At 45.8% G+C, this 16,392-nt stretch overlaps 1 long non-coding RNA gene across 1 annotated transcript in view; it reads right to left on the bottom strand.

The window, feature by feature from the left end:
* Positions 1-1,564: 1,564 nt before the first annotated feature.
* The window catches only part of LOC132649258 (uncharacterized), a 31,308-nt gene continuing 16,480 nt past the window's right edge, over positions 1,565-16,392 (bottom strand). The window contains exon 3 of the long non-coding RNA XR_009587697.1: positions 1,565-2,935. This is a non-coding gene — a long non-coding RNA (uncharacterized LOC132649258). The remainder of the gene's footprint in view (positions 2,936-16,392) is intronic.

The following is a 16,392-nucleotide window of genomic DNA, read 5'->3' on the forward strand; positions in this document are numbered from 1 at the left end:
ATGAGTGAAGAAAGAGTAGAGGTTGGAGACATGGCTCAGTCAGTCCGTGCTTATCACGCAGTGAGAAGTTGAGTTCTGATCCACAGAACTCGGCTCCAGGTTCATCAGGAGACTTGACCCCAAGCATGGCGGCCACGTCTTTAATGCCAGCACTCAGGAAGCAGAGGCAGGTAGATCTCGGAGTTTGAAGCCAGCTCAATCTACATTGTGAGTACCCACACATGGGCATATGCACGGCCACACACATGCAAAACCATACATTCACACACATGAAAAATGGAAAAGGAGCCAATGAGGTAGAGAAGCAATTGAGAAAAACACTCAGTATCTGTCCTTCACACAGCATGCATGTACACACAAGAACATGTACACACATGCACTACAAAGAAAGAGAGAAAAGAAGGAAAAAAATAAAAGGCAAAGGAGGAAAACAGATAAACTGGAGCAGAAGAGAGGCTGAAGCAAGGGAGGGATTACAGCTTTCAGCCAGGAAACAGCTTTCCTCTCAGCGTGAGCCTTCATCTAATTGCCCCGTTCTTGAGCTGGAGTGGTCCTGTGCTTGGGAAAGGCTATAAGCATCTTATAGGCGTATGTTCCATCTAATCCCCAACAGTGTGGCCTGTGTGCCTGCTGCAGACAGCAGGCTCATGCCAGCTGCCAGGTGCTGGGGCAGACACAATGGATTCCAGACGGTCAGGAGCCAGACAGAGGCGGTGGGGAGAGGCACCCCTTCCTCCCAGATCCCAGACCCTGGCAGGAGCAGAGACAGGCTTCTCCCTCGTCCCATTTAAAGGCTGGATCGAAGCGTGTCCAGGTTCTTGCTGATTCCAGGCATCTCGCATTGCTTTGCTCCAAGCTTTTCCTCAGAAGTCAGTTTGCCAAGATGAAAAACATCCAATTCTGTCAGCTGGGAAATGAAAGGAAGAGGGAAGGAAGGAGGGAGAGGGCAAGAGAATGAATAAAGATGATGACGGAAAGGGCCTGATCCTTGCTCACTCTCTAACGCTCCCTAACTGTCTGTAGAAAGGCACGCATGGCCACATGAACTTGATCTCCACGTGCAGTTTTTTTTTTTTTTTACAACTTTTTGTTTTCCTTTCTTTCTTTTTAATATCCCCTTTCAAAGCAGGAATTAGTTTAATCTAAGAGCATCATAAGGGAAATTAAGTCTGCCAGCCAGGAGAAGGACCGTCATGTCTGGAAATTACAGGAGGGAATTAGAAGAAACCACAACCCTACCGAGTTCCCACTGTGACAGGAGACACGTTAGCACTTGGGGAAAGACAGGTGTGGAGAGAGGAGGGCTTTTGGAACAAACTCATCTGTTTGTGGTTGCCAGCCCAGATCTGCTAACCTTGGAGGGTGCCCTCTCTGCTTCCTCCTGGGCCCCCGCCCCACACCCTAGTCTCCACCCATCATCATCAGACAGTTCTCACAACCACCCATCCCTTGAACTTAGAGGGAGAAAAAAAATGTTTTAAAGAATCAGGAAGAGGAAGGTGGAAGAAAAGCAACAGCGTAAATATCAAATAGACCATAGGTCCAAAACATTATAGAAGGCCAGTGTGAAGTGAAGAGTGAGAAAGGGAAGCAGGGCTGTGTGATCCACTGGGGGAGCCTGGAGTCATGATTCATTCTCTCACACCTCAATTTGACAGAGAAGAAGTCTCCTGAAAAATGAGAGTTTTAAAATGGTGCAAATGCCATGATAAACGGGATAGGTGGAGTGGCCTGGGATAGTACGGGATTCGAGGCTTCGGTGGGCTGATGGGGAAATGTTGAGCTTTGAGAGGGAAGGTTCTGTACCAAGGAGATGGTCCTGTAAGGCGGGGAGGCTTTGTTTGTACTGAGGAGCAGCAGGTCATTCTTCAGAATTTCCCGTCCACCTGACCTTCCTGGCCAAGACATCCCTGATCTTAAGCCTACGCCTCCAAAAACACTGCAAACCAGCACACTTTTGCTCTACAGTTTAACCGCCAACATGATGTGCTGGAGAGACAGATTTCCCAGGGAAGATATTTATAAACACACTAGAATAATAGGAGTCACACAAAATGCAGCCTACGTTTTCAATTCATTATTTTTTAAAAGCAAAAATGTCCAATTTCTTTAATAACTGCCTTTAGAAAGGGCTGGAGTGATGTTTGGTGATGCTACCCTCACTTTACGTGACCTGGTGGTCTGTATAATAAACGGTTATTCTAGATTCCTAATCCTCTAGGCTGCCTTTCCTCCAACCTCTATCTGCACCTAATCTTTATGACACAAATACTCTCCTGTGCCATCCCACCGTTTCTGACTCCCCACCCCACCCCAACATCCCAGCTGATGGCAACAATGCTTCCCCCCCAGAGCAGAAAATGGGGTGCTATTTTGGTAACGACTACCCAAAGCCAAATGATTGAATAACAGTGTTTCCGGGAATGAGAGACTATAACTACCCAAAGTCATTGAAGGTTTGTTTGTTTGTTTGTTTGTTTGTTTGTTTTTGCAGCACCAAAGCTGTCCCTAACATGACAAAGGCGAGAGGGGACTTCTCACATTCCGAGGTTACTCTCTGCATTGTGTACACTGCCGGCTCCTGAAGAGTGAAGATGTTTCCAGAAGACAACACATGAGCCTCCTCAGTAAATCTGAGTTCAGTATCGCCAGGCATGGGTGCCCTTACGTAATCCCAGCAGTCAGAAGGCTGAGGCAGGAGAATACTAAGTTTGAGGCCAGTCTGGGTCACATAGACTTCGTCTCAAAGAAGGAAAAAAAACAGCAATCCTTATGGAGGCTTGGAGCGCTGAGGAGCTGTTCAGACCTCCACTTCCAAGGGACACATCCTGTCCCCTCTGCTCTCTGCGACACCGCGCCCCCGGGATCTAGGGGGTAAGCACTAACAATGTCTTCCCAGCATGCCTGTTGGTAAAATCTCATCATGGGCATTCCACTAGAAAAAAGAGAAATCAAAGTTGAAATGTGATTTAACAAGTGTACGAGTTTAATAAGTGTACGCAAGTTTTGTCTGCTTGCAGACCAGGAGGTAGACCCCAGCTCTTTCTCCAGCACCACACTCCGGCCACTGCACACGCCTTCTGCCGTATTGAGAAGGGTTACACTCCCGAGACTGCTGGGCAGGCTTCCGGGAAGCCTCGCCCGCTTTGACAGAGAATGGTTGAAAGGAGTGCGGTCAAAAACTGTAACCGAAGGTAGCAGCATCATGCTTCAAGGCAAGGTGCTGCAAGCAACAGCAGTAGCTGTGGCATCAGGCGTGGAAAGAAAAGCTGCCTAGATTCAACCACTTAGTGTCAAAGATGGACATAAAGTCCTCCCAGAGTATGGAGGCACCGAGGCTACCAGGTGTAGCAAATCCACCATGCTCAATGTTTGGGGGAACAAATGCCGAGGGTTGGGAGGAACCATTCACCTGCCTCTGTAGAGGGCTTCCTTGCTATGTCACATCATGACAGACGGCTTATTGCAAAGAGGGAAGAGGTCAGGTGGCAACACGGAAGTGGGGAAGTGGAGCACTCCCCTCCAGCCACCCACCTCTTCCCGCTCTGCTTGCTTTTCTTTTTTTTAAGGACGGACATTCTTTTTGTTGTTGTTTTTAAATTTTTTTATTAATTATACTTTATTCACTTTGTATCTACCCTGTAGTTCCCTCCCGCCTCCCCTCCCAATCCCTCCCTCTCTCCTCCTTCTCCACACATGTCCCTCCCCAAGTCCACTGGTAGGGGAGGTCTTCTTTTCCTTCCTTTTGATCCTAGTCTGTTAGGTCTCATCAGGAGTAGCTGCATTGTCTTCCTCTGTGGCCTGGTAAGGCTGCTCCCCCCTCAGGAGGAGGTAATTAAAGAGCAGGCCAATCAGTTCATGTCAGAGACAGTCCCTGTTCCTATTACAATGGAAGCCACTTGGAGAATGGTTACAAGGGCTACATCTGTGCAGGGGTTCTAGGTTATCTCCATGCATGCTACTTGGCTGGACTATCAGTCTCAGGGAAGACCCCTGTGCTCAGATTTTTTTGTTCTGTTGCTCTCCTTGTGGACCTCCTGTCCTCTCCAGATCTCACTATTTCTCACTTCTTTAATAATATTCCCTGCAATCTGTCCAAAGTTTGGCCATAAGTTTCAGCATCTGCACTGATAGTCTGCAGGGCAGAGCCTTTCAGAGGTTCTCTGTGTCAGGCTCTTGACTTGTTCCCTGTTTTCTCCTTCTTCTGATGTCCTTCCTCTTTGCCTTTCTGGATGGGGATTGAGCATTTTAGCCAAAGTTCTCCCTCTTAATTGGTTTCTTTACATGTACAGATTTTAGTAGGTTTATCCTATATTATATGTCTATATGAGTGCGTATATACCATGTGCATCTTTCTGCTTCTGAGGTAGCTCACTCAGGATGATCTTTTCAAGTTCCCACCATTTACCTGCAAATTTCATGATTTCCTTGTTTTTTATCGCTGAATAGTATTCCATTGTGTAGATGTACCATACTTTCTGTATGCATTCCTCAGTTGAGGGGCATCTTGGTTGTTTCTAGCTTCTGCCTATTACAAATAAGGCTGCTACAAACATGGTTGAGCAAATATCCTTAGGACGGACATTCTTAACAGTTAACTGTGCTCGCAGAACTACATCAATCCCTTCCTGGGACAACATTCCCAATGTTCTAATCATTTTATGCTAATTGCCAGCTGTCAAAGACCCCAGCACATCCCAACATCGCTGTACTGAGGACCAATCCACCAACACACACACACACACACACACACGAGTCAAACTGTATCAACTTATACAACCAATTTTTTTTTTTTTTTTTAGTTTGAGTATCAACGGTTTAATATAAAAGGGGACATGGAAATTACTCACATGATGAAATAGTTCACAATATGGGTGGAATGGGCCACACATGTGACACCATTTCAACAGTGATCTCGGCCCACATACTTTCCAAGAAGGTCACAGTCTGTAAATAAATAGTTCTAGATGACACGGATCATTTTACAGCAAAATGGAAGCACAGCCAGATCTCATGTCCTTTCTTCTGTCCTGTGTGCCCACGTGTGCTTCCTATGTGCCACCTTCACGAGAGTGTTGACGTAAGCATCAGGGCTCAGTCTTGGTCTGTCCATTCTGTGTGTTTGGACAAGTGTGTGATGATGGGTATCTACCATTGTAGTGTTCCTGAGACAACCTGAACATCTCTCCATACTGGTAAGAAATGGTGAGCACTGATCTTTTTCCTTTTTTCCAGAATGTCATTTACTCAGGATCATTCAGAGACAGACAGACAGACAGACAGAGTTCATGCAGATACGTACATCTGACCATTCACCTGGCTTGCTCCTCACCTTCAGAGGGCAGCGGAAGTTCAGGACAGGAAGAATGACGCTTAGGATGTTATAGCAATGACCAACTCTTTTCACTTCTCCCACTGTAAACTTGCAATAGTGCTGTATTTTTAGTTTTCAGTTTAAAATACTTAATTTAAAAAGTTTGATTGTTTTTGAGTGAGTCAGATAATTTAGAAAACTATGAGGCTAGTTAGCCACTGTCCCCACTTCTCAACACCCTTCGAAGACCTGAGCACTACCCTAAGTCAGACAGACCCCTTAGGCTCTTCAAATCCCAGGAGGTGTGCCCACTGCACTGGGCTCTGTGACTCTCCTTCTGGACCAAATTCCAAGTACGAGGCTGACAAAATTTATGCCCCAGTAACTTCACGATCTCTTCTAATGTCAAAGTGGACACCTGCCTGTACCTGACATCCTAAGACCTCTCCAGGAAGAGTGCTTCTCCAAACCCTAGAGCAGTGGCTCTCGACCTGGGGGTCGAGACCCCTTTGGGGAGTGAATGACCCTTTCACAGGGGTCACCTAAGGCCATCATAAAACACAGATGTTTACATTACGATTCATAACAGTTATAGCAAGATTATAGTTACGAAGTGGCAGTAGAAATAATGTTGTACTTGAGGCTCACCACAGCGTGAGGAACTGTATTAAAGGGTGGCAGCGTTCTAAGAACCAATGATCTAGAGCCTCAGGGAGAGGAGAAGCGGGAGTGCAGGGGGCAGCCGGTGCGTGAGCAGGAAGTGCACGGGGCCTACGCACAGGCTGCTTCACTTGTCCTCTCAGGCCGGATGCCAACAGCAGGCCACCTCCCTCACTGTAATCCTCTCCCCCTGGGTAGCAGTGAGAATGCCGCTTCCACACCTGTCTCTGTTCATAAACTAGAGCATAGTGTACATGTGTGGGGCGGGTCTTCCTTCTTTTTCCCTGTCGCTTTAGAACGTAGTGTAATGCTGGCCACAGCCCTTCTCTTCCCACAGCTCAGGCCTTCTCTTTCTGAGCTTCCGATCTCAATGCAGAGTCCCTTAGGTGTTCATAGTGCTTCCACCTACAACCTACAGCCACGAACAGACCTCCAGCCCGTATACCGACGCTCTGTTTATTTTGTGAACTATAGCCTAGATTCCTAGAAGTAGGGTTAGTATTTTGAATAAAGTGTATAATGTAATTTTTATAGCTGTTTCCAAATTTTCTGGAAAAGATGCCCATCTCACCATCCCCCTGGCCCTGGATACTATGGATTGTTTGAAATTTTGAGAACTGAGTTGCTAAAATCTGAATTCCTGATTGATTTTGCTATTGTTCCTCTAACTCCTGTGGGCTTGGGGGAACTGGCATCTTCCCATGTCTCTAGCTATTGGTACTTCCTTGTCTCTAAGCCACCTAGTTTTATTTCTACACCCTTCATCGAGGTGGGTGTTAGTTTTCTCACATCAAGGTATGGCCATTTACCTACGAAGTTATAATCATCATCCACTTTCCCCCTTATCCATCAGAGTATATTTCTCATGTAGCTACTAGATAATCAAATATTTTGGTAACATTTTCTGTTTTCTGTCTGATATAAAAAGAAATCTCCACCCATCCTAAATTCTACTCTTTTTTATTGCTATTTGCTTCTCTCCTCCCTTTGTGAAGGAGCCAAGTTAGGAAACAAAGGAGCTCTCAGAAACAGAGAGGCCTTGAAGCTGGTTCTCTGGGCCATTTCTTCTGCTTCTGCTCCCTATTAGGACTTTAAAACTTCTTGTCTCCCAGCAGCCCCTCTTAAAATATCAACACAGCTTTGATAGTAACACTTCAAGGTCGTGTCAGAAACAAGGCTGGGCTTCAGAAGAACTTTCAAAGGATGGATATCTTGGAAAAGAGAACAGAGGGGGAAAAGCAAAAAGGAGAGGAGGAAGGTAAGGAAAAGGAGGAAAAGAAGGAGGGGAGGAAAGAGAGGAGGAAGAGGAAGAAGACAAGGAGAAAGGAAAGGGGAGGAAGAGGAGAAGAAAGGGGAGAGGAAGAAGATAGTAGGAAAAGGAAAGAGAAGAGGAAGGGTAGGGAATAATCCATGCACAGAGCAAGAGAGTTAAGCCCCTCCTCTGTGTAAGTCAGGATCATAGACAGAGGCTGAGGAGAAGATGCAAGGGCCACATTGTCTCTGACACAGGGGTGGGAACTTTAAGAGGGAAAGCTAGGCACACAGAGAAGGCCTGCAGCATAAGGCTGAATACACAAAGGGCAGAGAAGGAAGGAAATCTGGGAAGGCTTCAAAGAGGGCAGGAGTGGCGTGACGATGAGGCTTCAATCCTAGCAATAAGGCAACAGACAGAAGAGGCCTTCCTGAAGAAAATGACATGAGCAAGGAAGGAGTGAGATGGAGTTTTAGAATAAATAACTTCTAGACAGGCCAATAGAAAGTGAGTGCAGATAAGAGGTGACAGCAAAGCTGGAAAGGGGACTGCAGATGATGGACTGGCCTGGCCTTGGTCCTGTAGGCAATGGAGACCAAGCTGCAGAATCAGACAGGTGGGTCTGCCTCAGTCCCAGAGCAAGATCCACCAGAGACTTCTCAGCTCCCTTTGCTCTTCCTTTAAGATCCACCCATGGATCACCTCACCCAGGGGCCGTTCCCTCTCCTAAACCTATTGAACCCAAATGTGATTCTGGTGATCTGCCAATTAGGAACATCTGTGCCCCCAAAAGGCAGTGTAGAACAGGTCAGTAAGATGCCTTGGCCTTTATGTCCACCATTTCTTTTCACCTGGCTACTGTGTAAACACTGGAGACTGGCAGCTTTGACCAAGGTCTTTCTCTTCGCTGTGCACAGAATAGATACAGAATGCCCCGGTCCCCAGACCAGCTGATCTTGTTTGAGAAGAGTGACCTGACACATAATCAGAGAGCATGTGACCCAGACGTAAGCCAATCTGCATCTCCTAAGCCTCTGGCCAACAACAGGCTCTTGACCCACTCAAAGTTGGTGAAACACAGATTTTGCCTGGGGATGCTGAGCCTCCCCTCCTCCTCCTCCTGCTCGTCCCCTTCCTCCTTTTCTTCCTCCTCAGTTGAACCTGGAAACCCCTCACCTCTCACCAATTATCCTGCAAAGAAAAAAGCTTGCTTTGCAGCAGGCAGACAATAGAAGAAACTGCTGGGTCTCTGTTACATAATTTTAGACCCGAATACGGTCATGTGTGAATCATACCAGGCAGCCCCGTGCTGCTTGCTTAACCCAGCAGACAAATCCTCTCTCTTGATTTGCTTGTTAGATTTAGATTTCTCGTCCACTTGCAACTTAAAGAACTTTCACTATGCTAGGGACAAAGTCCTTCTAAGAAGTCTGCTTCCCTCCAGCACAGAGACAGCAAGAACCTTCAGTCAGCTTTATAATGAAAATGAGTGACACACAGACCCCCAGACATTCAATCTGGAAAATCAGAAAGCTTCTAGAAGCAGCCAATAGGATGTTTTCTTTGGTCAGTCAATGATTACATACTCCCATCTCCTTGCTTCTTTGATATGAGTCAGTCTGCCCATGTTTGGGTGACACATTGTAAGCACACATTTCTTTCTTTGTTTTTGTTTTTCCTTTTGTTTTGTTTTTTTATTTGTTTGTTTGCTTGATTGTTTAGAGAGCTTGCCTAGCATGCAAGAGGCCTGTTGTGCATACCCATGACCCCAGCACTCAGGATGTAAAGATAGTTGGATCAGCAGTTCAAGGTCATCCTCTGCTACATAGTGAGGTTGAAACCAGCTTGAGACAACACTCTAAAAGATTTAGTCAAGATTTTTCCTTAGCAGAGGCACAAATAGTGCGTTGTAGCATGTACAATAAGGTTGTCTGGGCATTTAGTAGAAGGGGCAGTGAATTCTTTTAGCAAGGTGCAGTCCAGAGAGGTTCATAAAAATAACTGGAGAGCAGAAAGGAAAAAAGGAAAGAAAAAGAAAACATTAAAATCTGTGTCAGGGTGAAGAAGGGCGATTTTGTTGTGGGCAGTAGCCATGCCTCCTTGCCTTTCAGTGCTGAGCTGAACCAGGCAACTGTCGATGGTGGTCTGTTTTGTCTACCACCGTGTTAGGCCGGGTTCGTGTACTCTTATTTCTACATAAAACGGATAAAGGAATGTTGCTGTGCCTCCTCTCCTGGCCTCCAGCATACTCCTCACACCTGCCTCTCTTCCCAGCTCACCAAAGGTTGTAGGCATAGCACTGTGAGTGAGGCTTTGCGCCACCACAAAGGGTCACACTTGGTTGCCAGTGCTCAGTAAGCAAGCCAAGGGCTCTGTGACCACGGGCTGCCGCCACCTTGTGAATCACTCCCAAACTCAGTGGCTTTGAAAAGCACATGATTGTATAGAGTTGTTGCTTTGTTTAATCTTGTCATTTGTTTCTTATCTCAAAGCATACAGCTGGTGCAAAGTTCCTCGATTTCACGTATGCTCACCTCTTAGACCCAAGAAAAATCAAAGTCGGAAGTGTAGCGATCAAGGTCCTCTGTCACCCTTTAGAACCAGACCCCACCTGGCTTTGTAAATAAAGCTTTATTAGAACAGAGCCAAATCTGTTGATTTCCGTAGTGGTCTGTGGCCGCCTTCAAGTAACAAGGGCTGACTCATGGCAGTTTCTAGACAGCATAGTCTACAAAGCTGAAAACGATGTCCCCTCCTGCTCTTGAATGCAGTCTCCCCAAGTGTATGAGTAATGCTATTTAAGACAGCATTTCAAGCACTTGCTGTGAGCAGAGCTTTGGAAAAATAAAGAACCACCAAGACGATAAACCCATGAACCCAACTGGCCTTTTTCCTACATTGTCATATCCTCTTCCACTAGAAATGGGAATTTAAAAAAACTAGAAGTCCACTTACTTAAAACATGTTCAAAAGCTTTTTCTAGATCCCAGGCACTGCCCTGGGCCTTGGGATTCTATCACTAAGTCAAGAGTATATGAACCCAAGTATCTGTGAAATAGACAGTCACACTGGATGAAGATGGCATATTTCACTTCTGCCCCCAAGACTAATGTCAGCCCAAGCTGACAGAGCTGGTGAGGGCCCAGTCAGGTCTGGAGTACAGGTAGAACCTACTGAATAAAGGAGATTGTGAGTGTGCTTTTGTGTCGTCACAGATGGGCACACGTTTTCAATGGCTCTTCTCCTTCACTTCTGAATCTCTATCTCTTACAAAAGTGTATCAGACAACCAGCAGGCCCTCTTCAGGGCAGAAATGATCACCTCTGCCCTTCCTCCCAAGTGTCCTCTTGAGAACACACAACAAGGCCAGAACTGGGAAGTCAGGTCCCAACCATGGGCCCAAGGGATATCTGATTATTTAAGGGAATTTTTGTCAGGCAGAAAATGTGCAAATTAGATACAAATGTGTACTTTCCTATGAGACCACAAAGCAGCAGGAGGCGAGAAATAATACTTGAACATCTATGGCCCAGGTGAGGAAGAGTAAAAGGAGGGAAGAGAAAAACATGAAAAAGAAAAAAAAAAGAAAGGCTCACAAAAGCAAGTGCAATCCAAGCCATAGATCATGAGAGCCTTGGGGATCATTCCCTCTGCTCTGCATTCAGGCGGAGACCCCCCTTCTCTTCAGACAGCCCTCTGGGAGAGTAATCCAAGGGGCAGATACCAATGTACTCAGTACCCTTTGAGAGGTCCTCTGTCAGGTATGTGCCTATAATCTCAACACGTGAGGGGCTGAGGCAGGAGATTTATTAATTTGAAGCCGTCTTGAACTACAGTGTCAGTCCAATGCCAGCCTAGGATACACAGTGGAATTCAGGGAAAATGCATGGTGCTGGTAGATTTTGTATTTGTGCTTTATTTTAGGATTAGCTTCCCTACCCAAACAAACTCTTGCATTTTTTTCGTAGTTCTGGACTATGGAAACCACTTTATGGAGACCTAAGATGACTGTTTCATGTACTATCATGACTCTACTGTAAATCCCCTTAAAGTGATATCTGAACCGTAGGAAAATTACCAGTGTTTATTACTCTCAGGCTAACCTCAGTAGCAAATTGCCCTTAGAGCAATTTATGACTGGGCTCTTTCCTGGTACCTTGTATCAGGTTTTCCTGGTATCAGGACTTCTCTGATACCTGGCAAACATCTCTAGGACTCAACCACTCTTCAGGGATCTTTGGGACTAAGAGTCACATTCCGTGGAGTGTCAGCCATTTCAAAAGCATCTATCCTTATTCAGGAGCAAGAGAAAAAAAGACTTGATCACAGGGCCAAAATCTATGAACTCTAAATTCTATTGTGTGTCTAGTCATCATTCAACCAATGCTTGAGTTTCTCATGGGAGCCCCAGTCTAGAAGACCAGGAACAAAGGAGCCTATCAAGTCCCTGTCACCATGGAACTTCTAGATCCTAGAAACAAGTCCACAAAAGTATTTGCAATTTAATAGTAACTGAATAAAATCCTATAAAGTGATATACTCTCCAAAGATAACTAAAGTGAGGGAAATAAGAGATGAGAAGATAATGCTGTGTGTTCTTGGGGAGCTGGGAAGAGCACCCACAAGGAAGACCCAAGTAGAGATGGATTTGGGGACTTACGGGACAGAGAGAAGAAAAGACCAGAGCAACAGGAACTCTTAGAATGTGCCCAGTGTGGGGAGAGGAGCTTCCGTGTCATGAAGAGGGATGTAGATCCTAATCTAAACATGGCAAGCCGTAGGGGAATCCAGGCAGAGATTTTAAAGAACTCTGAATTTTAACTGAGCTCTGGAGAGATTCTAAGAGACAGACCGGGAGGAGGGAGAGCAGAAGGAAGAAAAACAGTTGTAAGTCCATTGCCAGAGTGACATGGACCTGGAGTGGAAGCTGCTTAACAACGGTCCTGTCTGCCCCCAACCCCTAAGCAAAGTGCCCACTCCATCACCAACACACCCCCTCCCTGAGAGCACGAAGTGGATATGCGAGTGAGCAGAGGGCTACAGTCCTGACCTGGGGCGCTCACAGCTTCCAGGTGAGGCAAAGACGTCGCTCCCTTAGCCGTGACTAAAAGGGGTGGTGATCAGGGTGGATGTTTGCAGAAGGATTGGTGTGAAAGAAGCATTTTTTTTTCCTGGCAGAGCCCTGGAGGAAGCCAGGTACTGCAGCTGGAACATGGAGAGACCATCAGGTGCCTGATGGGAAAGGATTGCTGAGAGACAGGGAGACAGGGCCAGTCTGGTGGTACACACTGGCTCCCGAATTTACGTCCTGCGGCGAGCTGAGATGCCCTACCTTTATATGGGACTCAGGCCCGTTCCGTGTCTCTAACCAAACGCCTGCAGAAAATTCTCTTTGGCTTCCTCCGAAGCATACTCAGAAATTCCTTTCAGTTCCCCTTTCTGTTGGCTGTGCTATAGACAGGGATGGGCCCAGTACCCTCCACACCCTGGGTCTATCCATCCGGAAGTACTGAGTCAACAGCCCTTGCTCAAAAATCTACCTCAGTCCCTTCCCACACCTCAAAGAAACCGTTCCCAGGAATGAGGTGGGGCAGCAGGAGGAGATATGTGTGTCTGTAGATCTCAGAGCTGGGAGGAAACTGGAATGAGGAGCCTGTATGTCTTACGTGCACAGGGATGCCTAGAGAGCCCACGGCACAGCTTAGTGGATTCCATTCCCAGAAAGTAGAACAGTCTGAGGAAGGGAAAAATCTGTTTCTCAGCTACCTGGGATGCACAGGATCACCTTCAGGAATACTGTTTTATATGAAACTGCAGAAGGTTTACAAGAGAGAGAAAATAAATTTAGCTATGATCTATAGAATGCCCAGCCCTGGGCTAAGGGTGCTGTGTTAGATAATCTCTTAATCCTCACCCAGCCCTGGTAACTAGCACCACATTTTCAGGTATTAAAATAGAAGAGACTTAGGAAGACCAGAAAACTCGCTTTAAGTCATATATTTTACAAGTGAACCTCGGCCCAGCTACCTGACTTCACTTCCTGAACTACAAAGAGAGTCTGCAAGGAGATAAATTTGCAAGGTCTGACTCTGGTGCGTTACGAGTAGCAGCTAGGGAAGGGATCGAGAACTAGACAGGACAGCTGAGCACCCAAACGTTCAGCACCAAAGGATGTGCCTGCAGCCATTACCAGTCCCGGCGGAGTCACAGGGTCCTTCAACTTCTGCAGATTAATAATAATCTGAGAATAAAAATTAAAGGGCCAGGGAAGGCACACGCCCACCTTGAGGGAGACCCCGGATTCTACAGAAAACTATTTGTAGATTTTTGTGTACATATGCATACACATATATTTCAATTTTAAGTTTTTTTTAAAAAAAGGCTTGAAAATCATAGTAGCAAAAACCTATAATCCCAGTACATAGGAAGCCAAGGCAGGATGATCAAGTGTTTAATTCCAGCCGGGCTACATAAAGATTCTGTCTCAAAAGATTAAACACACACACACACACACACACACACACACACACACACAGTTCTAAAACAGGATATAATGACATAAACAGGCAGTCCCAGCACTCAGGAGGTAGAGTCTTTCAGCCTCTTTAAGACCATGTTTGGCTACATAGCAAGGTTAAAGTCAGTCTGGGCTACAAAAGGCTCCATTTGTTTGTTTTTATTTTGTTTTTAAATGAACTCCAAAAAATGTATAAACAATAAGTAAATAGACTCAAGAAGCCTGCTTGCCCCTCCCCCATGGAGAACACATAGAAATAGTCACTTATGAGGAATAAGCCATTACCACTATCAAATCTTCTTGTATCTTGCCCTTGGACTTCTTAGCTTTCAGTACTTTAAACGATGAATTTCTGTTGTTTATCAACTTGTTACAAAAACTACTACAACCTAAAGAAAGTGTAATATTCTTATTGCCTTGTATCTAAAGACTATATTTTGATATAAAATCTCTCCCCCTGGATTAAAAAAAATGACCAAACAAACAAACAAACAAACAAAGTATTTTCTGTCTCTTCTTCTCCCACTCAACAGCCTAACACTCTCAGTGATCTGTCCAAAATATGTAGCAACTACAACAGTGACTGGCCTAGTAAGACATGAATGCTAGTGCAATAACGACATGAGTTCCATGGGAGTAGTCGACCACTTTTTGTTTGGATTTAAGTCCCACTCCATAAGATGAAACCCTTACCTGACACCATCATTAGGCCAAAAACGGTGGTTAAACAGGTCATAGGCCCCGAGGGGACAACTGCTACAATTATGCTACTAAGTGCATGTAGTATAAAATAGATCAGTGTGTCTCTCAATCCTCATCTGAGAGGCTTCTATTTGCAGTAGATGGGGCATGACACAGTGACCCGCAGGTGGACAGGGTGCACAGAATATGAAGTTGCAGAATTTTCAGCTCCGAAGGAAAAAAAAAAATACACTGCAAACCCTCACCAAAGGCTCGGAGATCACTGCAGAAGAGGAGGCAGAGGGAGTTAAGAGCACAGGGTGGCGTATGACTAAAAGGTAACTGTCTTCTGGACACAGCAAAGTAGTTGCACAAATGCTGGTTGTGACAGTTTGCACAAAACCCGTGCAAGCCCAAGCCAGACCAGATCCTAACACAGAGAGGGGAACTGGGCATTCAATAGCACCCAAAGGCATGAAGCAACTGGTAATTGCTATCTGCTAGAAAAAGGAGAGATGGTTTCCTCCGAGAGCATAGGCCTTGTAAACCAACCACACTCCAGTGGAAGACTACGCACCCAAGAATGAGTGTGGGCGGCTCACATGGGTCTTTATGAATTTTCTCTTTTTAAAGGGCACAAAGTTGGAGAGCAAAAGGACATGGACCTGGGAAGAGTCAGGAGGGTGAATATGATTAAAACATGTTGTATGAAACTCAAAACTTTCAAGGAACTACTAAAAATTCTAATTAAAAACGTAGCAGTTAATTGGCCCGAATTGTCTTGATTATTATTCTTGAAGTATAAGAGACCAGAACCTACAGCAAATTAACTCAAGTCTCTACTATCGGAGGTAAAGCAGGAGACACACTAAAATAGGACTTAGGGGTTGCCATCCAGTATCTGAACAGCCTGGCAGTGTCTACAGAACAGAGAAAGTAGGCTGAGAGGTAATACTCTCCCTGGAGGTATTATGTACACTATAAAAGGAAGAAGGAAGAGGAGGAGGAGGAGGAGGAGGAAAAGAAGAAGGAGAAGGAGAAAAAGGAGAAGAAGGAGGAGAAGGAGGAGGAGGAGGAGAAGGAGAAGAAAGGAATGCTCTTGTGTTAACACCATGACTGAACAGGCAGAGCCACAGTCTGACTTAACACCGTTCCAGAAGGGAAGTCCTAGTGGAGGACCTTCAACTCTTCTGGGAAGAAAGTCCCTTGAGTGTTACACAGAGTTAAAGCCTGACCAGCAGTTTCCATCCTGGCTGCTGACTTCCTCATTTTTAGATTTTTTTTTTCCTCTCTCTCATTTCAGATGTCAAAGCAGATCACAGAGATCGTTGAATGTGCTTAAATAACTTGCTGTCTTGCAAAATGAACCATGGGGAAGGAACTGTTTCAAGCCCAGAGTCTAAAGATCCTCCTGTTAATTCTGTGCCTCAGCCCCTGCACAGGGATAGAGGACTCTCTCACTCTAGGCTCCTGGGCAGGTGACCATCTGGAATTTGACAGGCTGTCATCCGTGTTCCACCTCAGCCGGTGCCAAGGCAGAGCAGCCTTTGGGTCCGGTGGCCAGCCTTTCATTGCACAATCTTATTTTCATTTGCTAAACATACTTCCTAAACTTTTGTGAGCTCCTGGTTCTTAGGAGCCTGGTTTCTCAGACCCTGGGAGACCAGTTGCTGAGACATTGCACTTTAGAGCAGGCTCTTCTCCGTTCTTCCTTCCAGGGGAAGAGGGGGGTTAAAACGAGTTTCCTTGGTGAGCCTCACTGCAGACACTGAGCCTCTTTCTACTCCTGCTCTTGGAGCGCTGACCTACAGCTCCCCTGCCTCCATCTTCAGCGTCCACACACATCCTTAGTTAAACTGCTTTTGAAGGCTGGTGCGGTGGGGTCTACCTGCAACCAGGACTTGTGGTTGAGGCAGGAGGATTATGAGGTTTGGGACCAGCCTGGGCTACGTAGCAAGATCTTGTCCC

Source organism: Meriones unguiculatus, chromosome 19, assembly GCF_030254825.1.
Source record: "Meriones unguiculatus strain TT.TT164.6M chromosome 19, Bangor_MerUng_6.1, whole genome shotgun sequence".
NCBI classification, from domain to species: Eukaryota; Metazoa; Chordata; class Mammalia; order Rodentia; family Muridae; genus Meriones; species Meriones unguiculatus.